The sequence below is a fragment of the Procambarus clarkii genome, chromosome 19 (assembly GCF_040958095.1).
Source record: "Procambarus clarkii isolate CNS0578487 chromosome 19, FALCON_Pclarkii_2.0, whole genome shotgun sequence".
NCBI classification, from domain to species: Eukaryota; Metazoa; Arthropoda; class Malacostraca; order Decapoda; family Cambaridae; genus Procambarus; species Procambarus clarkii.
In genome coordinates, this window is record NC_091168.1 from 3,853,336 (window position 1) to 3,879,950 (window position 26,615).

General features: G+C 41.4%; 1 long non-coding RNA gene across 2 annotated transcripts in view; it reads right to left on the reverse strand.

The window, feature by feature from the left end:
- Positions 1-26,615, reverse strand: part of LOC123749687 (uncharacterized) — a 103,597-nt gene that overhangs the window by 49,446 nt on the left and 27,536 nt on the right. Inside the window, exon 4 of one of the 2 annotated variants that reach the window (XR_011229137.1) lies at positions 5,219-5,418. The exons of the other annotated variant lie outside the window; for it this stretch is intronic. This is a non-coding gene — a long non-coding RNA (uncharacterized lncRNA). Of the gene's footprint in view, positions 1-5,218; positions 5,419-26,615 lie in introns of those variants that run through there. 2 annotated transcript variants of the gene reach the window in all.

Below are 26,615 nucleotides of genomic sequence, written 5' to 3' on the forward strand. Positions count from 1 at the left end.
TGCAAAGTAAACTAAAAGATAATGTAAACCTTGAAGGTTGTTGAATCCTGAGGACTGCTTGCCAGACTGCCACTGTTGAATGGACAGTTGGGACTAATAATATTGTTAAAAGCAGGATTTTATACTTAAAGCCTAGATGATTATAATTGTACTTAGGTTAGATTTTTTTTTTAAAAGAAATACATTTTTCTGTCTGGAGGACCAGTCTGGGATAAGACAATCATGTTTAACGTACACATGGTTTTGTCTTAACTCTGGGGAAAGAGATGTGACAGTTGAGGTGACTTGAGTAGAGACTTGGGATAGTATTTGACTTACGAAACCTCGCCTCGAGAAGTTCAAAAGTTGGAAGGCTATCCCTTGTTACCAGATTCAAAACCGTCCAATCAAGGAAAAATTGGGGATGAACGGGTAGAAAAGCTTGTTACGAAGGAGGGAAGGGGTTACGGGCTATTCATGCCTGTGCCACCTCTTGGGTGGCTTAACCACTGTGATACGTCGAGTTTATAGTGACATTCTCCCTGTGCTGATGAAATCAAGTGTTCCCAAAAAATTCTTTTTCCTTTGTAAAATTATATATTCCCTTCCCTGAACATGTCTATGTAAAAATAAATATATATCACTTTGGCTGCTGTGGGGATGTGGACAAGGTGTGCTGTGACGTCATCACGGGTTGGTCGCCCAGGAGTAAAGCTCCCAGACATGGTCGCCCGGGCCATTCAAGTACCGCGAGTTGCCACAAATATGTTTCCAATTATTTGTGCCATGTATTTCCAATACTTTTTTTTTATCATATACAATGCATATTTGTGTCCTTTACAATGTGTTTACAGTAGAATGTTCATTATGTTCCATGGAACTGTGATTCATATGTCAGTAACGTGTCCACAATAAATGTTTATTGTCGCAATATTACTTGTTAAAAATTCACTAAAATTACAATATGTACAGTTTCACGCACTATTTACACATTATCACACTGTATTACACACTCAGTACTTCGGAAGTGAGTAATAATCAACGAAGTAGTCCATGGTACATAGCGGGATCTTGCTCTCGTGGCACCAGGTACAGATGGATTTTCGCTTCCTGTTTCTTTGTTCTGTGTGCTTGCAAATAATGTGCTCATGTACACCCTTGGTTTTAGTACTTGTAGGTGGTATGCAGCCAAGCTTGTAAACCATAAGGTAGTATTTAAAAGATTATAGGAAAAGATCAATTTGTAAGGTAGTTTTGAAAAGATCGCTTTGTAAGGTGCCACACAGGAAGAGGTTCAGCCAACCTCTAAGAGTGTCAATCTAGAAGAGATTAAGGAATTCTAAAAGGGATTCAGCTATTCTTGAAAATATCTATGGAAAACACCACCATGGAAGCCGCTAACACTGTTCATCTGTGCTACTTTTATCAGATGCATCATCACTGAACGCAGAAAACGATTCATCTATGTATCATCTATATAAACTGGAGATGGCATAGGTGGGCTAGGGTGGAACCAGAGTTATGTAGCGAGTAAACTTGTACTCGCTCCGTTATCATCATCTTAATGGCATAACTAATTAGCACGAACTACACAAGCTGTAATCCTATCCCTATTTACAGGTAACGGTTTTTCCACCCTCCTATCTTATTGTGAGGTGTAGTCACTGTATATAAACAAGCGATTTGAGTATAGCAAAGCAGTACAATTTCCAGTCAAGAATGTAGCACTCTGCGTAGGCAGTCCTAGTCGTTTCCAAGACGCTACAGCTTCGACACAGAACAGCAGCAGACCAGGACCGCATCCAGCTACGACGCTCTCCCACAGAGCTCTGCGACTCCTGCCACACTCAGCTCCCTGCTCTGCTCCAAGCTCCGTCTCAACGTCTACGACACTGCTGTATCCAGGACTACTAAATAAACATGAAACTCACTAAACACTATCTAATCTACCCAATAACGTAACATAATCGTATGTTACAGCTACAACTGGATATGCTCACTGTATCGTCCTCATAGGTGCTGTATCACTTGCATCTGACCTTTGTGTTAGGTCTTTATTGCACCTAGCTTCACCAATATCATGGTGAAGCTAGGTGCAATAGACCCTTATGTTCTTCAAATACTAAGGTCTGAATTTCACCGACAGTGCGATCTTCCAACAATGCATCGGACAAGTGTTTGGGAGCCAGAGGCACATGCGGCAGCCATGGTTGCTCACTTAGTACTAACCCAGCCAGCAGCCCTAGGGCATTCTGGGAATTTTTTCCAAAATGGCTGCCTCTCACTGGAGGCCTCAAGAGTCCATTTCGTACACAACCTACCGCTCACGTATTTTGAATGGGTACGAAAAAATCAAAAAGAGTTCTCTCAGTTGGCACAGTCCAGTGGTTATTCTTCACCAATTAATCGAGGGAAAAGGAGTTGTGTTCTGGGTCTGACAGACAGGAGTCTGGTGTGTAGTTCGGCATCACAGGGGAAGGGATACTGACGATATGGTGGCTACATGGAAGCTTCATCACTGCTGTAAGTCGGAAATCCGACACACACACACAAACATAAGTTACCCCCATAAAGAAAAAAAGTGGGTTATTCTGTGACATCATACAACAAGACGTATATTTATATATCTCATCTCCTTTTAAACCTCAGTCTAGTATTTAAACTTAATAAAGTGTTCACTAGGACTGAATATAATTGAAAAAAAGAATACAGCTTAACTATTCCTTAATCATAAATAGAACAACCAAATATTTTAGGACGGCTACCCTAGAGGCGTCATCACGTACGCCGTAGAATCATAAAACACGCTGTAGAGGTGGCTCCTCCCATACAAGCTGGTGTAACTCGATAGACACGCAGATTACGTGGCAACAAGCGAGCAAAACCATAACAGCACCTCTACAACCACAGGAACACCAGTATCCATCTTGCCAAGTATTTTGTGTATATTTTGGACATTTATAAGAAATAGGTTAAGCAGTTATACTGTGGGATAAAAATCCCTAACACGTACGTACTCTACATTATACATCCCTCTTATTAAGGTAAAGGTATGACTTGTAATATGTTAATGTGCTTTTACTAATGTTAAACATTTAAATATCCAAAATAGGTAATTGTGAAGGAAGAGACTGAAGCAGACAGTTGGCTCCCAACAATGTTTAACCCCGTTGTACACCAACCTTGCAGGCCTTCAGATAGCTGTCATTACGTGGTACTCTAAGGCACAGGGCCACACCCTAATCTGATGCTACAATGAACAAATCCACAAGGGTCGTGACGAGGATTCGAACTGCTGATGCTACAAATACACAGCCTTAGCAGGCCACAACTACAGTATCAGATAAGGCCCTTTTGTGTTTAATACTGCAGATAGAGTAGTATACATAATTAAATTAACTATAGGTATACCAGTAGATTAGATCACCATATGTGGTATGATTTATCATTTTCATATTAGAGACTAGGTAAACAATTTGCGGGGTTATGAAGAATCCACTTCAAAGAGGTTTAAGCTACAAATTGCCCCCCCCCCCCTCACAACTGAGTGTGATAAGTTCTAGCAGCTGAATCAGAATATATACAGTCCACTAACCAACTAAGAACTCAGAAGAAAAATAATATAATATTAAAGTCAATTGAAAAAAATTAAATAAAGTAAATATTTAAAATTAAAAAAGACAATAAAACCTGCTAGGATTTTCCCTCGCAAGTTATGGTCCTCAACGAACCGGATAAAACAAAAATTAGTGCAATATTTGCACTATTTACATTAACACTAATTATAGCAGGAAGACATTTCTGTAGCCTAACTTTTTCAATCTCTGCTAACAGTGAACAGAACTTACAAGCACTCTTATTGCTCCGAGGCCTGAACGAAAAGAACAATTGTGCTTTTTCATTACAAGAGGTTGATAAGAGGCTAATTTACCCATAAATGTATATGATTTTTATAATTGTAAGTGTTTACATAATATTGCACCATAATTACTGCATATCACAATTTACAACTAATTCTTACACAGGGGGTAGAACATTTTAGGCTGGTGTTGTACAGCAACCTAGTCTAATTTATTGTGCTAACCTGGTGTAAGGGTAAGAATTTACATTTGTCTAAAGTTGAACCTATATTACAACCAAGCAAGCCCATATTTTTATGCAGTTTCTTATGACAACCCAAGTTGTGTTGTCTACATAATATTACCATAACTATAGTAATAATTTAACTATAATCATTTCACCTGTGAGTGTTAATCTGTGCCTCTGCACCAACCAAGTGATAATTAAGGAGCTAACTTGAGAAAATCAGCATAAATACAAGGTTACCACTCAAATTATAGTATGATTATATAATATGTATTTTAAATGATAAAATAGCCCTAGTTCGGAATCTAGTTGCTCTACTAGCTCAAGTGCTAGTAACAGTATAAATCAAAGACCAACAAGGCTTAGCATTAGTACATCTGCAACACGGCTAGCAAATACAGTCATCGTGTCTACTACCAAAAATTTAAAAGCGACTCTCACAGGTATGAAGGGCCACTTAACACAACAGATCAGTAAATTCGATGATTTATAAACACACTCCAGTTGATTATGTAGAACTGGAGGGCCATCATAAGGTTGCAGAGAGCAAATTTAAGCATGTAAAAGAACAAATCCTGAAATATAAGTATCTTCTTGTTGCTATTAACATCGAAGAAGATGCAATGGAAGCTGTAGTACAAGAAAACACAGATTATGAAGATGCAAAACAAAGTTACAACACTGTCAAGTTAATAACCATACACAAGGCCACTACAAAGATTGCAGCCAGAGCTTCCCAAAATCCGACACAACCTGAAGTCAAATTACCATCAGTCTCCCAACTTTCTCTGGTACAGAGGACGAGAGTTGTGATAACTTTTGGAACAAATTTATCGATTCAGTGGACCACAAAATTTACATATTTGCAGGATGTCTTAAAGGATGAAGTGTTAAAGGTGGTCTGTAATTTGACCTTCATTGATGATGGTTATGATAGCACAGTACAGCTCCTTAAGGAAAATTATGCTAAGCCAGACAGGGCTATCAGACTTCTAACCCAAAAAATCCTACATATTCTCCCTCCAGATGGATCAGCCGACTCACCCCAAGCCTTTAGATTGGAGCTTAAGTCCTTGCTCAAGGCGCTTAACAAGGTGAATCTGGATGAATCGGACTGGATAATCCAAGTCCACATGAGACGCTAATTGTGGGAAAAACCTGCTGGGATTGATATAAGAGGAGACTACCAGGGACTTGTACTGAACTAAATTAAAAATTTACTGTCTGCAAATTAATTCAACTAAAATCTCTAGCTAGGGTTGTAAATCCTAGATCCTCTTTTCCTAATGACAGATTGTGGGCTGTAAGGGACAGGTGGGGTGAATGACTTAGTTGATAGAAGTTCCAATCCACCTGTAGACAGGGATCTCACATCAGCTTGTATTTTATACAAGGATAAGATTTAATAAATTCAGTTATCTGACTGAACACTGGTTCTGTTTAAATCAGGGATTTAAACATACATAGTCTAACCTAGCACCATAACTTACAGCCAATAGATTCTTATACTATAAACAACAAATTAAATTGTAAAAGTATAATAAATGACCTTAAATGTAGTCTAAATACTGTTAAGTACTAGAAATTATATTCAATTAAATGAACTTATATGATAACTTAAAAATTAACTAAGCAAGCTATTGATAACTTAATTTATATATTCAAGTATATATGCAGACATATTCAATTTATATGATACAGTTAGCTTGAGTGAATCTCTTCCAACGCTATGGACACTTGTGAGGTTTTTACTTATTGAGGCTGAATTCTTTCTGGCACAATGGACACTCATGAGGTTCAGTGCTTGGATAAGATTCACAGCTACACTACAATTTTAATAAACTTACTGAAATGTGAGGCTTAGCCTCGCTTTTTAACCAACAGACAGATTTATAGGATATTAAAGTTACACAAGCATACAATTGGCCAATCATACACCAAATAACCCTCAATATACTTCTCTGCCAGTCGGGGTGCCTGTGACAAGTTTGCCAGACTGATTAACTCTCTCTTGTTGAGTTTAGGCACGATATTTTGCTACAGCGTTGCTGTATGATGATCTGGTAGCGTTGCTACTTGGATTTTTCTTTAACTGCGTTGCAGAAGAATGATATGTTGATGGTGAAGGTGGAGCCAAGTCACTGAGAGCTCCGCTCTACACTTATAGATATAAATGTTCTAGGAATTTTCCTTGTAAATATTGTCCAGGTACTCCCCCAGTTCTAGAGTATTCACTGGCGATAAAAATGTTAAATAAGGTGTCCTTGAGCTGGTAATGTTCGCTAAGGATCAGTCACTTGTTCACTCATTTGTAAACAAACGCGGAGTGCCTCGGGCTTTGTTGGTGGGCGCTTCACTCCCCCCATCGCCCTGCCATGCTCTCTGAGCACGGTAGCCTTCTATGAATATTGATTGATTATTTTTACAGTCTAGACTTATGATTAAGATAAGATGTGATTATAATATAATTAGATATAAGATTTAAAGATTATAAGTAGTATTTGAAAGTACCACTGATTCTTATTAAGGATTCGATATTATCCCTACCGGATGTTGAATAAATGTTCCAATAGTTTTTTAATTAACAAATCCTTCTAGAAGATTCTGGATCCTTGAGAGATCATGTACAAAGTCACGTAGGCATCAAAAGGGCCCCTGTTGCGTACGTGTTCATGGTGCCATTGTCATCCAGGATCAAGCTCTATAATGATTCTAATATGATTTTGATACGATTTAGATATGATTTTGATATGATATAGAAATTATACATTTCTTAGATGATTATTAGATATGGTGGGTAAAAATTTCCCACACTAATTACCCAGTGACGTACTGGATAAGTTGTTTGTCTTACATAACAAATCTTAAACTGTAAAGGTGATAACGGAAGGTTTGAGATCCATTATAGAAAGACAACGAGATAACACAGATGGAAAAGCGACATCTAAACCTTCTTTAACCACTAATAGTAAACAACAATACAAACAGTACTCCAACAAAGTACTCGTCACGGCCAACAAGGGCCGTGACGAGGATTCGAACCTGCGTCCAAGAGCGTAATAAAGTAAGGGTGAAGTTCAGTTCAGTAGAACTTCGGTTTCAAGTCTTGACCCTGACGTAGCTCATTCTATTAAGGCAGCGTCTGGGATTCTTTTGGACGCAGGTTCGAATCCTCGTCACAGCCCTTGTGGGCTTGTTCATTTGATGCATCACGTTGTGATTTCCGTGTGTAACCTTGCCTTCATATTCTCTACTCTAGCTGTTTTACACACTCTGCGAGTTAGAAAGGTTGCTATCATAATTCTGACATAAGGGCCCACTACGAATCCAGTAATCTATTGCTAGTGTCATTATGTTCCATAGCCCCGGATGTTTCTTGGATTGTTAACTCCTTTACTGTTACAGATATGGGTATTTCCTCTTGTAAAATGTCACCAGCAGCAGCAACAGGCAATGATGATATGGCTGCTGAAACTGGATGATTGATAAACAGGAATGGATGTAGATGTTGATGCTATATCTGAAGGAACAATAGTAGTGGCTGACATTGCAGAAGTGGATGTAGATGTTGATGCTATATCTGAAGGAACAATAGTAGTGGCTGACATTGCAGAAGTGGATGTAGATGTTGATGCTATATCTGAAGGAACAATAGTAGTGGCTGACATTGCAGAAGTGGATGTAGATGTGGATGCTATATCTGAAGGAATGGTATGAGAGGCTGTCGTTGCACCTGTGTTGAGAGCCATGATGTTTATTTCGGAAGTTTTCCTATTTTCTTCTCCTCTGCAGTTCTTCCTCTTCTGTGCTCCACTCAGAACATTACGTTTAATTTCTGCTGAAAGGGTTATTCACTTTGAAATATATTTCTTAAATACTTAATCCAACACCAGGATGTAGTGTTATACAAGTGTGCTTGCGACATGACCTTAATATTTAAACATCCTGCTTCCATAATGAACATGTCCTATGCTCGTGGGGTCCCCTACGCCCGTGGGGTCCCCTACGCCCATGGGGCCCTCAGGCAAGTGCCCATCGGGCCCAGGCGGTAAGACGGCTCTGCTCTTCAGATACATATTTACACAATAGAAAAAATCCTAAGAAAATTACCAAGCCAATACTATTGTATTTAATTATACATGTATTAGAGAAAACCTGCTCTCAAAATATACTAACAATTATATACATTCACATACACAGCAGGATAGCTCGGGGAGAATGATCACTACCTACAAAATTCTAAGAATCGACAGGGAATAAAGATAAATTTTTAACACTGGTGGTATGTGAACAAGGGGGAACAGGTGGAAGCCGAGTACCCAAATGAGCCACAAGGACGTCAGAAGGAACTTTTTCAGTGTCAGTAGTTAACAAATGGATTGCAGTGATGGCAGTGATGTAGTGGAGGCTGACTCCATACACAGTTTCAAATGTAGATATGATACAGCCCAGCAAGTTCGGGAATCAATACACCAGTTGATTGACAGTCGAGAGGCTGGACCAAAAAGCCAGAGCTCAACCCCCGCAAGCACAACTAGGCGAGTATACTGCTGAGGGTCCTCACAGCTCTCGTACCCTTGTTAATGCCCCCGTTAAGAACTGTCATTATTTCACACAAGGACTACAGGAACCCTAGCAAGACCCCTGATGACTGCCAGAAACAGTCCCCCGAGGGTGAAAGAGGTGAGGTGCAATGGGGCATGCATCCACCATGATCACCACACACTGGGTTATTATGCCTTTGGTTCTTGGTTGTTGGGGTACACACCTCATCACCCAGTGCAACATTATACTCGCTCACCGCGGCTCCCTCCAGCTATTTCCTGTGGTAGCCGTCAAGCAAATTAGAGAGTAGGTTACCCCACAGTCCTACTCTGGATTAGGTTCCCCCTCAACAGCATCAACACTACTGCGAGCTTCTGGTTAACTATTGGCCTGAGTTTAGAACCGACACACACAACCAGGCAGAAATGTCACGACTGTTTCTGATGAGTTTCGTCTTGAGCTGTAACTGTCAGGACGCTCGCTAACAGATTCATCAAAATGGAGACCACAAGTAATGGAGGCGCTGTCAGACTACTATCGTCAGTAGGATCACCACCAGACAAACTGGCAATTATTGCTTTTGAGCTAGAGGGGTTGACTGATGCAGTCAAGGACGCAAAGGACGAGGCAGAACTACAAACCACCTTAGAAGAGAAATGCCATCTGCCGAAAGGGTAGAATTAAAGCGCAAACTGAAACGTGCTAAGCACATTATTGCTCAAAACCAGAGCAGCTAACAAGTATGTCGTAGAACATGTTCCGTCTAGAGCAGATTCTAAACAATATATTTCCAATATGATTCATTGAGGAAGTTAAATCAATTGTTAGAAATTGTTAAAAACTGGTTAAAGTATGATTATAATTACATATGTAATAAATAATAATTAAATGGTAATGCATTAAAAACACTGATCACAAGGTAACATAGCCTGCGTCGCCTCCTCCCTCTCAAGTGTGTTTATAAAACATTGCTGCAGTGTTGGACATTCTTGAATTATTCTAATACTCAGGGGTGGCGCGAGTTCACCAACTCATAGCTGCTATGGCAGAGCATAATAGAGGCGAGTACGGAAACAAAATAACTAACATTTACCGAGAATAATAAATACAACACTGGTAGTACTAGCCTCATTTACCAAGTATTTATTAGCCGCTCTCGGCCATGGTTCTCAGTTTTCACTACATTACAGGGATACTGGTAGTGACACAAATAGTAATAATCCCCAATAATTACGAGATGTTGAGCCAAAATTTCATTTAATTTAAATTCTCTTGGTCAAAATTCAGCAGATGACCTCTAACCGCCACTAGGCTACAGCTCAAGTTTGATTATTATACCACATCAGTAATCAGCACACCTTAATATATGTAAATCAAAGCATATCCTGACTATTATATTATAAAACCTGTTCTCTAAGGAGCTCCTTATCATAAGGGGATATTAAGGGAAAAGGGGGGGGGGGGGGTATTATCAGTTGACTAGTATCACTGAGGCGAAGAGCTGCTCCTGGCCCAAGTCTCGCCACTGCTTCAGATGCTGTCTCCAATGACGTTACTCCCTCACCAGTTGTCCTCCGATGTTGGGTGCACCCTTCAATCTACTCCACTTTCTAATAGCCTCGGTGGGTATTCACTGGCTTCATATTCCAGCTTCCTCACATCCGAGCCCACCACTACTGGGCTTTCTCGTAAGTGTCACAGGTCGCGTTCCCGGGGGCCCTTCCTGAACCCTCTCGGGGCCCTTCCGGAACCCACTCTGCCTAAGCTGTTGTAAAAGCTTTTCGCTCTACTAGCCTACTCGCCATCCTCATGTAGCTGTTGGGAAGTTGCTTCACACACTAACAAGCTACACTAGCGCCGCGAACCACACAACCACTGTCATTACTTGTTGGCCAATATTTAACACTAACCATCTCTGCTGACCAATAGTTTCTCGACTCGACAGCGAACTCCTCATTAATCACTGCCTTGCCGCATTAGTGTAATGTTTCCTGTCTGCAATTTTTTGACTGAAAATTGCAGTGACAAAACATTACACTGATGGAATTTTACATTACAATTTTTCAGTGAAATCTGTCACTGGCCACTTCCAAACCGGCACTACGTGTGCACTGACCACTGACCGACTCCCTCACTTCTTCGGGACTGCCTTGAGGACCTGGAGGGTGACTACACTGCCCACAGTTACTCTTGGGGTTGTGGCTGATGTCCTTGATCACTTCATTAAGCTGTAGAGCGACCCCTCACTAGGCCCTCCTGCACAGCCTCTTCCATCCCATATACCTCTTCAAAATGTCATCAGCTGCCCCTCACGTAAAGCAGAGGTCTATTGCTGTCTCTTTAAACCTACACTTTACAGGACAAAAGGTAATCCAGCAAAAATCTTTGAGCACTCACGTGTACGTCGTTCCTCGTCCAAGTCTGAGATAAGTTACATCGTCAGGACCTATGAGCCGTCTCGTAGCTCTGCTCGCCCAAAACAATCGGAAGGTACAGCCCTGCACTTTTCCTATTGATTAGAGGAAGGTGCAGGGCTGTAGCCAATCGCGTCTCTCGTTGCATCCCGGGTATGCCAGTGTCACCGCCCTAGATGGGAACCAACTCCTCTACAACTGTCACAGAAGCCAAATTTGGAGTACTAGGCTAATACCTTCCCTTGCGAATTCCTCAAAACAAAATCGTACAACTCGCACTTTCCCACAAACTTAAACATTCTCTGGGCCATCTAGCACATATGTAGGGTGGATATCAATGACTGTAGGGAAGGCCTGAATTAGACAAATCAAAATATTCTACATGGTGCAATTTCAGAAGCTGTTTCATGAATCATTTCATCTCTGGCCTGCGTGTGCTGCTAAAGATCTTGTTTTCATAACCATATCTTTACATTTAAGTCATTGAAGGCTGGTGCAATCCCCGTTTTTCTATTACTCCCTTTCATCTAAGTAAGTGGCTTGTAATTGGTCAAATTCTTGAACCATCTCACTGATTCTGATGTTGCAGTTGCTGTGTTGTGGTCACTGTACGTCTTTGGCATTCCCCTCTCAATTATTTGCTTAATCTGTGCTAAACTAGTATGTAAATGTCTAGATTTTTCTTTGTTGCAAGTAAGCTTAAGTATCCTACAATCTTAATTGTCGAGTGTTCGCATTAATGCTATGACATTTGTAGTCAGATGGATGTTGCAATGTCTGTTCAACAAGAGCAGGTTCAAAAGCCTTTTGAATGGCTAGCATTTTTGTAAGGTAGAACACCTGTTTGAGGCTCTCCAACTAGCTACAGAATTTACTGCCTTAACTGCAGCTCCGGATTCTTGTCCCTGCTGGTCTACTGATCCGTCAGTGAAGTGAATCTGTCAGGTAAGTTTGCTTCGTATTCATCTGTGCAATGAAACAACAGATCGGGATTAGGCCGATTTTTTTTTTCTTAAAGAGCAATGATCTTAAAGTCTGCTGGCAGATGGATTACCAAGGAGCCTACATAAAGAAGTCTGCATGTATTTCGTCGACAACCCACTCAGTGATTGTATTTGTGACCTCTTATGTATGATGTGTTTATTGCACAATGGGTCCACGTGCTGGAGTCTGAAGCTCTTCGGTTCCGAGTTGGTGCTCCAGTGATTATAATTTCAAGTGAACCGATTCTTTGTCTAATCATTATCTTGGTCAATGCATCAAGCCCATTTACCGTTATTTCAACCGATGTTAGTTTTAATTCTAGTCTTAGGCTTAATATTTTCGTTCATCTAGGCGCTCCTGTTATGTCTCGCATTACATCCTTTTGAACAACCTCAACCTGTGCCCATTGGCCCAACCCGTCCTCGACTAAAGTCCATTACATCCAGCGGTCGACCCCACAGATGCACTCCAAAATTTTTACATGCTGTTCATTGAAAACGGAAATTCTCAAAGATAAATTAATATATTATAATAGCAAATTGTGCATATATAGGCATAGGTTAGGTTAGGTGTTTAGGTTCTGTTGATTATTTGTATTTGTAGTACGTGGGTGAAGCATTTACAGCGTTGTGGTTCGAACAAAATTCGTCAGTGAAGCACTTGTTCCGGAACTGTTCGAATGAAATCGGTTGCGATTCGCGCGTATTCCGTTTTTCATTCATAAACAGGGGGCTTTGGCAGATGCATGGAATCACTTTTGGGTCTGTTTGGTGGATCGGCCGATTGGCCAGTAGGAAGAATGATCAAGGTAAACGCTGCATAATCAACTAGGGAACGAACGATGCATTTTTAAAACATTAATACTGTCCAGCTCCTAGACTGTGCCATGTGATTGCTCTTATTGTGATGATAATGCTCAGTCGCCATGTACCATGTGATAATTGCTCAGTCGCAATTATGCCTTCTGATATTGAATTTACTGGCCGAATGTCGTTTTAGAATTAATCCCCCGAAGATACCAGAGTTGTGTAACCCACCGAAGGTTAATGTCGTGAATGCGTAGGTGCCTGTCTGGAGTGTTGTCACCTTGTTTCATTGCCTTAGTTTTCTGTGCAGATATGTTTAGCCCTAAAATGCTGCATTCGGTGGTTACTTTATCTAGTGCTACTTGTGCTTTATTCGAGAGTGAAGGACCTTTGGCGACTAATGCTGTATCAGCATAGCTTTCTAATTTAACTCCTGCAAATGCAATGCCATGGCATGGTAGCTTATCATTATTAACATATTTAGGTACATCTGCATTTGTGCAGCCATCCTAGACAATATGATGGAAGAGTACAGTGTGTCAAAAAGCTAGCTACGTGATGGTTAAATCCCCATCACACAGGATGGTTAGTCATTTGGGGCCATATGTGCAGTAGCCTGCACTGGCAAATTTTGGGTGCATTATTAGGATATCCTCAAGAACACGAGTGTGAATAAAGTTATTGCAAATCTTCAGGTACCTCATGCCAAAGGATCTGAATGGTCTGATAACTGGGCATTCGGTGATGTGTGCGCAAGATCATACCCCAGTTCCTACTCACAGTTTGCATCTGGAGTGCTCAGGATTGGAAGATCTGTCACCTGTAGCCACCTGCCACAGGTAACTAACCCAACCTGATCCTGGCAACCACTGTGTCGCACAGTCTGGTGGACGTTTAGTACTGCCCATAAGTATATTTGTTCAGATCTGAAACTGAAACCTAACTGTTTATACTGGTGCTTTCAGGTTGTGGGGAGTAATTTCTCTCCTATCAGACCCGAGTGTTTGGAACAATATAGTTTTGACAGCAGAGATGGGGATACCCAGGTCTAATTTAACTTCATCTTTGTTACACGCTATTTTGGCTGCTATGTCATTATGATGGCTTATATTTATGTGAGCATTATAATGGCTTATATATGTGTGATGGTATTCATGCAAAGTAGATTCAAAACCCTTTACTTTGTGCAGCGATTAGGTCATTTAAAAGTGGTAGTATGAGGCTCTTGCCGTCGACCTTCCAGAAGTTTTCGATAGCTTGAAGACCAGACTTTGATCACTAAATATTTTTCTTCCTCCTATGCTTTTTAATGTACTGGTAGCTAGTTCAAGTGCTGCTAGTTCTGCTTGTGTGGAGTACAGCCAGTTGTTTAACCGGACACCGACAGTCTGTGTGCATGTATTATTTCTATAAAACATTTACGCTGCGGCAATCCGTCCAGTAGAAGATTGGACAGTACCGTCGGGGTAGACAGTGCTCGTGAGATCTTAAACTTTTTATGGAGGCAATTGTTTCAAGTGTAACTTTTTTGAGAAGAGCAAGTTTCTCATTACCCTTCTTGGTGACAGGTGTGTATGACACCAGAGTGGTGAGGTACAGATGAAGAGGAATATCGGAGACAAGTAGATTGAATGTAAAAGGAATGTCGAGTTTGATGAGATTGTAGGCACTTTTGCTCGGCCATTAATCACAAGAAGCGTGAGTCTAAGTTGGCACCAGTCATTAGGGTGTTAACAACACTGAATAATGTCAGAGTAATGCAGGAGATGCAGAGTTTCTCATGACTAAGGCGAAAGTTAGGATGGCAAAAGGACAAGGGCTGAGGAAGAGGACTAAGAGTTCCACTCTCATACAAGTGTTGTCTCGCACCTGGCCTTGCAGCTTTAGTATAGCATATGTGCCTGTGCCTAAGAGTCAATGTCTACAAAATAATTATATTATATAATCAATGCAGTCCGATTCGCAATGTCTACTAGCGAAGTGGAGAATATGTAAGTCGATTCCATAGATAAGTTCTACTAAGACAGGTAACACCAACAGAAATTGATTCTGCATTGATTATTTATGCCGGTTTCTGGTGTTGTGTGAATGCATCTTTGCCATCCAGTATTTCGTTGTTGCTACATATCAAACTGCATCGATTGTTCATGTCTGTCTCTTGAATTACAAGATATCATTGATTCTGAGTGGCTACTGCTTCCTGCAGCTGCTTTTGTGGATCGTTATAGTCTGATGTCTTTACTACCAGACTCTTATTGGTGGTCTGTCCATGTCGTGTTTGTCCTCTTGTGCTCCGTCTATTCTCATACTGTTGCTTATGTAACTGGTCTAATGCACGACCGTGTCTTATTACACGTGATTTATCGAGTCTTGTTGGGAGAGTCTGCGTTATCTGTAAGCACTTAATAATGGTCTTAAGCCATGATCTTCACAATGTTTCTCAGCTGGACCTCTGTAAAACTGTAAGTCTTGTGTTGACTCAAAGTAATTGTATTTTGACCAATCCACACTAGAAAATGAAGGGACGACGACGTTTCGGTCCGTTTTGGATCATTCTCAAGGCGATTGTCTTAATCGACTTGAGAATGGTCCAGAATAGACCGAAGTGTCGTCGTCCCTTCATTATCTAGTGTGTGGATTGGTCAAAATACTTCATTCCCGTTATTGTGAATCATCGGCTGCTAATTGTATTTTGTTACCTTGTATTTCTGCAGTGTTTTTGTTTATTATCCTATTTGGAGTTGAGCCGGGGAAATTGTGTTCCGAGTACACGTTTTTGTCGTGGCTGTGCACGAGTGTTCCAGACGATGGTGTTTGTGTATGTAGTGCTGGTCTGATTTTCCTGACCTCAGCTGTCTGTATCTTTTCTTTCCGTGTGGCTCAGGTTGTTCTCCATGCACGATGTTTGCCGCCATAACTTGGACATTTAGCTGCTGTGGTCTGGGTTGCCTTGTGCTTTGCTATAATGTCTTTGGTTGGGTGCCTCAGGCTGTACACTCCGCATCTCTCCTCCTCGGTGCAGCGTGTTTGATGGAGGCCGTATTTATGACATCTGAAGCCGCGCAGGGGTTCCGAGACGTATGGTCTCTGCACATTCTCCAACTTCCATGACCGAATGTTTCTGGCACACATCCCATGACGGTCACAAGAACCTGACGTGTAGCTGCTTTTGTATATTTTAGTGAGCCATCATTTTGCATTCAAGATCTGCTTGCGTTTTAGTATTGGATCTAGTGTTACATCGACTGGGTATCCCAACAGCACGACTCTTGCGCATCTTTCTGAAGGGTCCAGCTTGAGCAAGCACACAGATTTTCCTTGCAGGAATATTACCATTTCTAGATAAATTGCAGTCTTTTGGTCTGGTTGTGTCATTATAATTTATTCTTTTAGGTTGACCGAGATGGGAATTTTGAGCTCTGGTTGCCTCTTCCATTGCCGTTACTACTCCATATGTTATAGGAAAGTTGGTTGTGCATTATCTTGAATTTGGGAAAATGTGCCGAGTCTGACAGTGGATGGTGTATGACTGGTGTTATCCTCTCTAGGTTCATTATATCTGGTGTCTTGCTGGTAAAAATACTTCGTGTAGCCTTGATAGCAGTTTCCTTCTCTACTTGCTGTTCCTCGGTGCACTGTCCCTCGTCAGGAAAAGGCTTCCATTTCCCCTTTCTCCTGAACTTCTCCATGTCGTTTCCCCATAGTAAGGACAGATTCACTGCCCTCCCTAATCTCCAAGTCCCTCGTAGGTCTGGAGAAATTTATTTCACTCCAACGGAGGTCTAAAGTGATTTTAACATTGTAATCAGGGATACCTAACACCTAATTGAGCTGTTTGGTCTACCTTTCACAGGCAAGCTCAATGCACCTTGTAAAATGCCCCTTTGTGGCACTACCCACAGGGTATCGCCTCGCCCTTCAGGGTATGACTAAGTGACCTGGTCAGTGGTAATGCCCTCACACAAAATAATAGGTCATGGGAGCCAAGCTACCAGACCACTGTGGTAACTGTGGGTCTCCTGCATAAGGTGCAAACAGCAAATAGTCAACAACTGTATTTATAAAAGAATTGCAGACGAAATCTTCAACGTTCCTTCCAAACAAGATATGATCAGAGTTTGGGTACTAATTTGTTGTTCCTCACAAAACAGCGAGGATTTGACCTCATAACTGCTCAAAGTCTGAAGTTTTCCATAGAACAAACCCGTGTGTCCTCTGCTGTACCAGTGGCGAGTCTCACGGCTTGTGATAGGCTCATCCTAGTAATGTAGGTCATTATGAGCTTTAGCCACAGCCTATAGTTCTTAGTTACCTCTACCTCTCGCCTGATACTTCACTACTCGTAATTTGTATTATAGCTTCACTCAATTCTTAATGGATAGACCAAGTTATGGTATGCTTTTATTAGCGTCTTGGCCTTGACACATACCAAACATCCATGACCCCTCCCAATTATTAAAGATTCTAGAACATCACGCACTTCCGGCGGCACGCACTCCGGGCCCCACGCACTCCGGGCCCCACACACTCCGGGAGGCCCGACACACACATGCAGTCAACATGTTACATCAACAGCTGTGCAAGTTCACTTCCTCGTATCACTGGAGATTGCTGCGAACCCAAAATGTTTCGTCTGAGAACATTTAATACAAGAACATTAAGTCCAACAGATGCTATGTAGTGATTGTCTATAAGAAGACCTCATCCAGCAGACGCCCCCGTCGTCACAACCTCGGAGAGCTCAAGAGGTTCCTGCTCATGCTAACACCGCCAGGTGATGAACATTCCTTGACATGAGCGCTATGTGTTGAGCATTCCTTCACATGAGCGCTATGTGATGAGCAACTGCAGCCATCGTGTTGGGTTTGAGTGTTGTGAGTGGTGAGCCGGACTACGGTGCTCGGTGCTCACATGGCCACGTGTGCTCTTCGCCCCACAACCAACAACAATGCTCAAATAATGGAGAGAAAAAGGCCTCCAGAGACAACCTATTCTCCCTTGCCAAGCTCTCCAGTAATTCACTAAAAATGCCTAAATCACCACAGAAGAAAAATTATCGACTGTGTGCTCACTTCAACCCAATTACCGGACGAATTGGAATTACAATGGACCGGAGTCCATACTTTCCCCAAGTACTTATCTGGAGATAGTACCAAGAAGGTGGAATTTGCTGACATTGTGTGTGGCTATGGAGGAGTGTTGGTTGTCCTTGCCCAGATTTTTCCTGACACGCTTATGTTAGGCAGGGAAATACGGGTGAAGGTGCCAGACTTTGTTGACCGCATTCATGGCTTGAGAGATAAGAAGGATGTGCCTGGCGGATATCAAAATGTAGCTTGTATTCGTACTAAGGCAATGAAGTACCTTCCAAATTTCTTTGAGAAAGGACATTTAAGCAAAATGTTCCCGTTTCGTCATCCACACTTCAAAAGAGCCAAGCACAAATGGAGAATTATCAATGCATCACTCCTGGCAGAATATGGTTACGTTCTGCGTGAACGGGGGCCTTGTGTACACTGACGGATGTGAAGGACCTTCATGAGTGGATGGTTCATCATTTTACAGAACATTATTCGTGTGGATGAGAATAATTTGACTAATGATCCCGTGGCACAGTGCCTATTTGAGAGCACCGAGGAGGGTCAGAAGGTATCCCGCAATAGTGGAGACAAGTTCCTGGCTGTTTTGTCGCAGCATGTCAGATCCAAGACAACTTAGCATTTTGGAAGTGTGTGTACAGTAACAAACTGTATCAGACGACAGACGAGTGGGCGCCTGACAGCTGAGTGGACAGCGCTTCGGATTCGTAGTCCTGAGGTTCCGGGTTCGATCCCCGGGGGCGGCGGAGACATATGGGCAAAAGTTTTTCACTCTGATGTCCCCTGTTACCTAGCAGTAAATAGGTACCTGGGAGGTAGACAGCTGCTGTGGGCTGCTTCCTGGGGGTGTGTAACAAAAGGGAGGCCTGGTCGAGGACCGGGCCGCGGGGACGCTAAGCCCCAAAATCATATCAAGATAACCTCAAGAGAAGAGTAGCGAGGGCAGCCAAGTAACATTCTTACACATGTCCCCCACTGTGTACACCACCAACAATCTCTAGCAGCTTCACGCCCCAGTACTACAGGTACACATGTCCACCACTGTGTACACCGCCAACAATCTCTAGCAGCTTCACGCCCCAGTACTACAGGTACACATGTCCACCACTGTGTACACCACCAACAATCTCTAGCAGCTTCACGCCCCAGTACTACAGGTACACATGTCCCCCACTGTGTACACCACCAACAATCTCTAGCAGCTTCACGCCCCAGTACTACAGGTACACATGTCCCCCACTGTGTACACCACCAACAATCTCTAGCAGCTTCACGCCCCAGTACTACAGGTACACATGTCCACCACTGTGTACACCGCCAACAATCTCTAGCAGCTTCACGCCCCAGTACTACAGGTAAGTAGTGAAATATACGACTAGAACCGCGCGCACCAGCTGCCCCAGGTGGCACTCTTGAGTGCCAGCCGACAGGTGCCGCGCGTGTGTCTAGTCGCACAGGTTTTGGGGGAATTTCCCGGAAATTTTGGCGTGTTTCGGACGCGTGTGAGCGTCCGATGTTTGGGTATGTGGTCATGAAAGAGGGGAGGTCATGTTGATGAGTGCCAGGTGGTGCGCGCGGTTCTAGTCGCACAGGTTTTGGGGGAATTTCCCGGAAGTTTGACGCGTGTCGGTCTTGAGTGGCGGGCGAGCAGGTGCGGTCCCCCACCCCGCGCGCGCGCGCGCGGGTCTAGTCCTCGGGGGTTAAGGTAAGTGGTCAGGAAAGATTGGAGATCTTGTTGTGTGAGAGTAAGTGGTGGAGTAAGAGGAAGGAGTGAAATGAATATGTGTGTGTTTAGCAAGTGATAGAGTAAGAAAATAGAAGGAAGATGGAGGAAGGAGTAAAAGAGTTGATCGTGAGTTAGTGTGTAGATGAGAGGAGAAGGCAGCACGGTCTGTTATGTTGTTTTGGGATGGGAGCTGGATGGAGTTTCCCCTTCGTCTGGAGAGAGTGCTCTGGGCCATTATGTGGTTAGACAAACCCATTGACTCCCCTACAGGAAGGTCTTAAGTGATGTTTGTAAGAAATGCATGGAAAAGACACGGGGCTGCACCTGACTTTTTCTGTGTTCGGGTCAAGAAAGAGAGAAGTCACTCTCGTTGTGAGACTGCAGCGGGCCATTATGTGGTTAGACAAACCATTAACGTCCCCTACAGGAAGAGCTAAGTGTGTGTGAGGATGAGGGCAAAGTCTCCTGCAGGAGGGGAGTGTACCATTACCTAAAGCGTTTTTCAATGTCGCGACGGGGTAAGCGTACTGGTCGCAGGTTGGAGCCTGACTGGTCATCTTTCCAACTAGTCTGGGTATTTCTCCTACGTCACCGGAAGTGGTGGGACACCCATTACCATTGCGTTTCGCCAGGGTCTGCGACTCTCTCTCTATCTGTCTCTGTCTCCCTGTCTCTCTCTCTCTCTCTCTCTATCTGTCTCAGTCTCTCTGTCCCCATGTCTCTCTCTCTATCACTCGCTCTGTCTCTGTCTCTGTCTCTGTCTCTGTCTGTCTCTCTCTCTCTCTCTCTCTTCAGATCATTTAATAGTTGGGGAAAGTAACATCATTTTCCTTTCTCCTGCTGCCGCTGTTCACATATCTTTCTCCATTTCACTTAGACTGACAACGCATCAGAGGATGATCACCATGTCAATTTTCAAGCCCGCCTTCACTCTCACCCTTACATCCTTGTAAGGTAACACGACCAATATGCTAACTTCGTTCTTTACCCAATATCATTAATGTAACGTGGAGAATATACCAACTTCATTCGTTCTTTGCCCAAATTTCATTTTAAGAGTAACGATCTGTCTCTCTGTCTGTCTCTGTCTGTCTCGGTCTCTCTCTCTCTCTCTCTCTCTCTCTCTCTCTCTCTCTCTCTCTCTCTCTCTCTCTCTCTCTCTCTCTCTCTCTATCTCTCACTCTGTCTCTGTCTCTGTCTCTCTCCCTCTCTAAAGTCCACCACACGACACTTCACTTAGTAAACTCAGTCAAAGTCAGTAGGTTAGCATTTACTAAAAGAGAGAAACATTTCACATCGTCACGGAGATGCGATCTCTACCTACAAATTGTTCTTGTTAACTGTGATCACAACATCTGCTGGCCAAATAAATATCATTGAAATGTATGCATGTTTACTCAATCTCCATCACCTCTCCGTCCTACATCCATAGCAAGACTCCTGAATGAATGAACCGGCAGCCCCTCTCGCTGCAGTCTCACCTTCGTGATGGTTTGAGGTGTATTGAGATGGAGGATGTAATGGCTCGACCTTACCCTCTCCCCGTCCACCCCCACTTACCCTTACCCCTACCACCCCCTCCATGGCCGAACCATCACTGCCCCCTTCCCAGACCGGATGTTCAACTAAGCTTTAGTATCACCATTCTTTGCTGAAATAGCATTTTTTTAAGAATATCCAGTCATAAGCAGGTCTTCAATCTTATTATTATAACAAATCATAATTTGCTGTTCTCTCTCTCTGTCTCTCTCTCTGTCTCTCTGTCTCTCTGTCTCTCTGTCTCTCTGTCTCTCTGTCTCTCTGTCTCTCAGTCTCTCTGTCTCTCAGTCTCTCAGTCTCGCAGTCTCGCAGTCTCGCAGTCTCGCAGTCTCGCAGTCTCGCAGTCTCGCAGTCTCGCAGTCTCGCAGTCTCTCAGTCTCGCAGTCTCTCAGTCTCTCAGTCTCTCTCTCCAGATCATTTAGTAGTTGGGGAAAGTAACATCAGTTCCTTTCTCCTGCTGCCGCTGTTCACGTATCTTTCTCCATCAAGGCTGTCTCTCTTAAGACCTACATCATCCAATGTAAAACACCAATCGACGAGAATAAGACCGGTGAGTCGATAGTGAAATAGCTCTGGGTTAAGTCTGTTTTTCAGTTCTTGTAACACAGTCAATGTAGCGTAATGGGAAACCAGTCTTTCTACTGCCTACATAAATAGCGTTTGAAAATGTATGCAAGTCTAGACAAACTCCTATAGCCCTTACATTCTAACAAATAAAATATTAGCACATGATTGCATCGCATTATATCATCATTAAGTAACGTGGAGATCAACTTTCTGGCTGTTGTCCGAATATCATTATTGAAATGTGAACTCCATTTAGCCAAACACTATATCTCCATTACATCTCATAGCATATGAATATTACGGTATACCAGTTTTAACCCTCTATAACACAATGTAACAACTTTCTACAGACCAAATATCGTTTTTAAATGAAAGTATGACTTAGTCCTTATTCATTACATCTCTCACCATATAAAATATTGGCGTCTACCCCTTTTAGCCCTCTGTAACACAGTGTAACGTAACGCAAATCAACTTTTTGCAGTCCAAAATGTCATTTTGAAACGGAAAGTGAGGGTTAGACCATCTCCATTACATCTCTTACCATATAAATAATTGATGGCCACCCCTTTTAGCCCTCTGTAACACAATGTAACACAACGTAACGTATCGCAAATCGACTTTTTGCAATCCAAAATGTCATTTTTAAATGAAAGTATGACTTAGTCCATCTTCATTACATCTCTCACCATATAAAATATTGGCGTCTACCCCTTTTAGCCCTCAGTAACACATTGTAACGCTACGTCGCGTAACGCAAATCAACTTTTTGCAGTCCAAAAGGCCATTTTGAAACGGAAAGTGAGGGTTAGCCCATCTCCATTACATCTCTACCATATAATTAATTGTTGACTACCCCTTTTAGCCCTCTGTAACACAATGTAACACACCGTAACGTATCGCAAATCAACTTTTTGCAGTCCAAAATGTCATTTTTTAAATGAAAGTATGACTTAGCACATCTCTTACCATATAATATTGTCCTCTACCAGTTTTAGCCCTCTAACACAATGTAACGTAACGCAATCAACTTTTACAGCCCAAAATGACATTTTTAAATAAAGTAGGACTTAGTCCATCTCCATTACATCTCCTTCCATAAGAATATTACGGTCTACCAGTTTTAGCCCTCTGTAACACAATGTAACGTAACGGGGAAAATCATCTTTGTCGGATGAGCAAATAACATTATTGAAAATGACATCCGTGTTTAACCATTACATCCAAAACACAAGAAAAATATTACCGTTTTTCTTGAGAAACTTATATGTGGAGATCATATCTCCAGAGTCCACACAATAAGCCACACATCACACATCTTCTGTTTTCAAATCGCAGCTCGCATCTAATTTAATGTTATTTTTTTTTTTTTTGCAGAAACTATGTTTTGAGATTAAGCTCAATGTCGGCAATTACTATTCGTATCATCAAACTCCTTTCAGTCAACAAAATTCACATTTCATATCGCGTGTGTAGATTAGAGAGAGAAGGCAAACATAGCGTGCAGCTAGTCAAAACTTATAACAGATATGATTTCACAGAGTTTTTCAACCTTTGCAAGTTTTTTTTCATTGTTATCTCTTCACTCGTGCTAAGTGAGTCAGACAAAAATGTGACATTTCATTTCATTATTAACCATGCAATATGCTATTAGCTAGGTAGTCAAAACATATAACAAGCGTTATTTCACAGGAATTTTTTCTAGCAAATATGCTTCCTTTAAGCAGTTCAACACATCAAACACCTCCAGTCTGCGAAATTCCCTTTAGTCAATAATCATCCTTTACAGTATTTCTTGACTAGAATAGCACTCCAAAACATAAGTGGTCATTTTTATTCTCACTGTCGCACTATAGTCAATAATTTGTTTCGCAGAGTGACAAGTTATGCATAGTGACGAGATTTCATGGTGTGCATAGTTTAAGAGAGTTCACACTGTATTAATTACGGTCATGGATATCTTATGTTATGTTTATGAAGACCATCTCTTCTTATTTTTTTATCATTTTCACGCCCCACAGCTTTACAGTCTTCTCATATTCTTTTTCAAATAAAGTTTGTTTACTGTTTTCCAGTAGATCGGCCTCACATTACATATATTAATAAATTTTCAAATTCAGTTCAGTTTCTTTTCAATATCGCAGCTTTGTTGCCCCCACAGCCCGTATCTAGTTCAAGACCTCTTATTATCAATGTCATTAATACGGTTATCATCAACCACGTATTGGATGTCTCTGTCATTCAGTCATCAACGTAGTATGTGTTTAATGAACGTGAGAATCACTTCATGTGCACTCATTTTAGTTTAGTTTAAAGTTTTACATCTTGAATTAATACCGCTATTGGATAGCTCAGACATTCAGTTAACATCTCAGTAAGTGAAAATCTTTTCATGTGAGCTCATTTTTAGTTTAGGATAAGGTTTTTCCATCGTGAAATGCTATTATCAGTAACCAGGTATTGGATGAAACTACCATTCAGTTTACATCTCAGTAACTGTTTACTGAACATTGTTATCCATCCATGCAACCTCATTTTTAGTTTTAAGTTTCTACATCGTAAAAATAAAATATTACTATCACCAGCCGTGTATCGGATAGCTCAACCATTCAGTTAACATCTCAGTAAGTGAAAATCTTTTCATGTGAGCTCATTTTTAGTTTAGGATAAGGTTTTCCATCGTGAAATGCTATTATCAGTAGCCAGGTATTGGATGGGTGGACCATCCAGTTTACATCTCAGTAACAGTTTACTGAACATAGATATCCCTCCATGGGACCTCATTTTTAGTTTAAGTTTCTCCATCGTAAATAAAAATAAAATATTACTATCACAATCCTTGTATTGGCCCTGCTCCGGCATTCAGTTTACATCTCAGTAAGTGTTTACTGAATGCAAAATCGCTACATGTGTGGTCATAAGGTTTTCTCATCGTGAAATGCTATTATCAGTAACCAGATATTGGATGACACTACCATTCAGTTTACATCTCAGTAACTGTTTACTGATCATTGTTATCCATCCATGCAACCTCATTTTTTTAGTTTTAAGCTTCTACATCGTAAAAAATAAAATATTACTATCACCAGCCATGTATCGGTAGCTCAACCATTCAGTTTACAGCTCAGTAACTGTTTACTGAACATAGACATCCCTCCATGCGAGCTCATTTTTTAGTTTAAAGTTTCTCCATCGTAAAAAATAAAAATATTACTATCACAAACCATGTATTGGGTGGGTCAACCATCCAGTTTACATCTCAGTAATAGTTTACTGAACATAGATATCCCTCCATGTGACCTCATTTTTAGTTTAAAGTTTCTCCATCCTAAATAAAAAATAAAATATTACTATCACAAACTTTGTATTGACCAGCTCCGGCATACAGTTTACAACTCAGTAAGTGTTTACTGAATGCAAAATCGCTACATGTGTGGTCATTTAGTTTAAAGTTTCTCAATCTTAAAATATTACTATCAACATCAACCATGCAATGGCCGGCTTAGTCTTTCAGTTCACATCTCAGTAAGTGTTTACTGAATGCAAAATCGCTACATGTGTGGTCATTTAGTTTAAAGTTTCTCAATCTTTAAATATTACTATCATCAACCATGCATTGCCTGGCTAGTCTTTCAGTTTACATCTCAGTGAGTGTTAACTGAATGTGGAAATTATCACGTGTTAGCATTTAGTTTAGTTTCAAGTTTCAATTAAATACTAACATCATCCCCGTATTGGGCTGTCGGCATTCAGTTACCCACTCGGAGAGTGTTTACTGAACGTCGAAATCATTTCCTGTAGACACATTTTTTACTTGAACCCGTCTCCACTCCAAACCGGACCTCCGGTCCGAGTCAGGACCGCCGGTCCTGACTGGTTTGGAGTGGAGACGGGTTCAAGTAAAAAATGTGTCTACAGGAAATGATTTCGACGTTCAGTAAACACTCTCCGAGTGGGTAACTGAATGCCGACAGCCCAATACGGGGATGATGTTAGTATTTAATTGAAACTTGAAACTAAACTAAATGCTAACACGTGATAATTTCCACATTCAGTTAACACTCACTGAGATGTAAACTGAAAGACTAGCCAGGCAATGCATGGTTGATGATAGTAATATTTAAAGATTGAGAAACTTTAAACTAAATGACCACACATGTAGCGATTTTGCATTCAGTAAACACTTACTGAGATGTGAACTGAAAGACTAAGCCGGCCATTGCATGGTTGATGTTGATAGTAATATTTTAAGATTGAGAAACTTTAAACTAAATGACCACACATGTAGCGATTTTGCATTCAGTAAACACTTACTGAGTTGTAAACTGTATGCCGGAGCTGGTCAATACAAGGATTGTGATAGTAATATTTTATTTTTATTTACGATGGAGAAACTTAAACTAAAAATGAGGTCCCATGGAGGGATATCTATGTTCAGTAAACTGTTACTGAGATGTAAACTGGATGGTCCACCCATCCAATACCTGGCTACTGATAATAGCATTTCACGATGGAAAACCTTATCCTAAACTAAAAATGAGCTCACATGAAAAGATTTTCACTTACTGAGATGTTAACTGAATGGTTGAGCTATCCGATACACGGCTGGTGATAGTAATATTTTATTTTTACGATGTAGAAACTTAAAACTAAAAATGAGGTTGCATGGATGGATAACAATGTTCAGTAAACAGTTACTGAGATGTAAACTGAATGGTAGTTTCATCCAATACCTGGTTACTGATAATAGCATTTCACGATGGAAAAACCTTATCCTAAACTAAAAATGAGCTCACATGAAAAGATTTTCACTTACTGAGATGTTAACTGAATGTCTGAGCTATCCAATAGCGGTATTAATTCAAGATGT